Here is a 2,977-nt window from a genome sequence, read left to right as displayed (position 1 = left end):
GAGGTCAGGAGATCGAGACCAACCTGACCAACATGGAGAAACCCCATCTCTACTAAAAATACAAAATTAGCCAGGTGTGGTGGCGCATGCCTGTAATCTGAGATACTTGGGAGGCTGAGGCAGGAGAATCGCTTGAACCCAGGAGGCAGAGGTTGCCATGAGCCGAGCTCATGTCATTGCACTCCAGCCTGAGCAACAAGAGCAAAACTCCATCTCAAAAGAAAAAAGTTATGGGTACATAACTTTTATATACATTGTAGGTGTATATATTTATGGGTTACATGAGATGATTTGATATAGGAATGTAATGTGAAATAAGCACATCATGGATAACAGGGTATCCATTCCTTCAAGAATTTATCCTTTGAGTTATATACAATCCAATTATACTCTATAAGTTATTTAAAAATTTACAATTAAGTTATTTTTACTTTTTTTTTTTTTTTTTTTTTTTTTTTTTTTTGAGACGGAGTCTCACTCTATCTCCAAAGCTGGAGTGCAGTGGCATGATCTTGGTTCACTGCCACATCCACCTCCCAGTTTCAAGTGATTCTCCTGCCTCAGCCTCCCAAGTAGCTTAGATTACAGGCACATACCACCACACCCAGCTAATTTTTGTAATTTTAGTAGAGACGGGGTTTCACCATGTTGGCCAGGCTGGTCTCAAACTCTGGACCTCAGGTGATCTGCCTGCCTTGGCCGCCCAAAGTGCTGGGATTACAGGCGTGAGCCACTGTGCCTGGCTACAATTAAGTTATTATTGGCGATAGTCACTCTATTGTGCTATCAAATAGTAGTTCTTATTCATTCTTTCTATTTTTTTTTTTTTTTTTTTTTGTATCCATTAACCATCCTCACCTCTGCCACAAACCCCCTACTATCCTTCCCAGCCTCTGGTAATCATCCTTCTACTCTCCATGTCCATTAATTCAATTGATTTTATTTTTAGATCCCCAAATAAGTAAGAACATGTGATGTTAGTCTTTCAGGGCCTCAATTATTTCACTTAACATGATCTCTGGTTCTATCCATGTTGTTGCAAATGAGTGGATCTCATTTTTTTTTTTTATGGCTGCATAGTACTCTGTTGTGTGTATGTACTACATTTTCTTTATCCCTTCATCTGCTGATGAACACTTAGCTTCCCTCCAAATCTTAGCTATTGTGAACAGTGCTGCAGCAAATATAAGAGTACAGATATCTACTGATTTTCCTCCTTTTGGTTATTTACCCAGCAGTGGGGTTGCTGGATCTTATGGTAGCTCAATTTTTATATTTTGAGGAACCTCCAAGCTGTTCTCCATAGTGGTTGTACTAATTTATATTCCCATGAAGAGTGTACTAATTTACATTCCCACCTTTTCTCCATATCCGCACCAGCATTCATTATTGTCTGTCTTTGGGATAGAAGCCATTTTAACTGGATGGGATGATATCTCATTGTACTTTTAATTTGCATTTATCTGATGATCAGTGATGTTGAGCATCTTTTAAAATGCTGTTGTCATTTGTATGTCTTCTTTTGAGAAATGTCTATTCGAATCTTTTGCCCATTTCTTGATCATATTATGATATTTTTTCCTATAGAGTTTTCTGAGCTCCTTACATATTCTGGTGATTAATTGCTTGTCAGAGGGGTAGTTTGCAAATATTTCTCTCATCCTATGGATTGTCTCTTCACTTTGATTGTATCCTTTGCTGTGCAGAAGCTTTTTAACTTGATGTGATTCCATTTGTCCATATTTGCTTCGATTGACTGTGCTTGTGGGGTATTGCTCAAGAAATCTCTGCCCAGACCAATGTCCTGGAGAGTTTTCCATATGTTTTCTTGTAGTAGTTTCATAGTTGGATTTAAGTCTTTAATTCATTTTGATTTGATTTTTGTATATGGTGAGACATAGGGGTCTAATTTCATTCTTCTGCATATGGACATCCAGTTTTCTCAGCACCATTTATTGAAGAGACTGTCTTTTCCCCAGCGTATGTTCTTGGCACCTTGTCAAAAATGAGTTCACTATAGGTGTGTGAATTTGTTTCTGGGTTCTCTATTCTGTTACACTGGTCTATGTGTCTGTTTTTGTGCTGGTACTATGTTGTTTTGATTATTGTAGCTCTGTAGTATAATTTGAAGTCAGCTAATGTGATTCCTCCAACTTTGTTCTTCTTGCTTAGGATAACTTTGGTTATTCTGGGTCTTCTGTAGTTCCACATAAATTTTATAATTGTTTTTTCTATTTCTGTGATGAATGTCATTAGTATTTTAATAGGGATTGCATCTAATCTGTAGATTGCTTTGGGTAGTATGAAAATTTTAACAATATTGATTCTTCCAAACCATGAACATGAAAAATATAGAACGCTTCACAAATTTGCATGTTATCCATGTATCTTCTCTGTATCTTTCCAATTTTAGTATATGTGCTGCTGAAGTGAGTACAAGAAGCGTGTTTGAGTGCTTAATTTGTGAATCAGATTTGCTAGTTCTGACCTCTCCTCTGTGACTTAAGTGTTATGCCCATTTTACAAAGGAAACAACCTATGCATGGAATGATGGAATGAGTAAGAAACCGGCCTAAAATCGTGCCCAAATCAAGAGGTGGAACTGGGTTCCTCCTTGGGTCTGTTCAATTCTAAGTTTGTATTTGTAACGTCTGTGTCAACTGGCTATTTTTTACTCAATAGCTGTCATGATGATGCAAAGGACAAGAGTGAACCACTATTACTTCTGGCCTGTCAAACTGGCCAAGTGTTTTAGTCAGTTCTAGCCAGGGAGCAGCAAAGTACTTAGTCTCATCCACAGCAAGTGAATCCCTTGGTACAAGTTTTCTTGAAGGCAGTTGGCTTATTTGATAATCCTGCCTCACCAGGTAATTCCATACATGACACTTCATCTATGTGAAATGTTCAGACATGTACACATTGTTTAATTATCTATGGAGATATTCTTTAAACGCCTGTACATCCACTGATTGACAAA

The 2,977-nt window shown here is 37.6% G+C and overlaps 1 pseudogene; it reads right to left on the bottom strand.

The window, feature by feature from the left end:
- Nucleotides 1-2,345: 2,345 nt before the first annotated feature.
- LOC115898860 lies at nucleotides 2,346-2,437 on the bottom strand (annotated as a pseudogene).
- Nucleotides 2,438-2,977: the final 540 nt, after the last annotated feature.

Source organism: Rhinopithecus roxellana, chromosome 7, assembly GCF_007565055.1.
Source record: "Rhinopithecus roxellana isolate Shanxi Qingling chromosome 7, ASM756505v1, whole genome shotgun sequence".
NCBI lineage: Eukaryota > Metazoa > Chordata > Mammalia > Primates > Cercopithecidae > Rhinopithecus > Rhinopithecus roxellana.
Note: the sequence above shows the minus strand (reverse complement) of the source record. Positions and strands in the feature narration are given on the sequence as shown.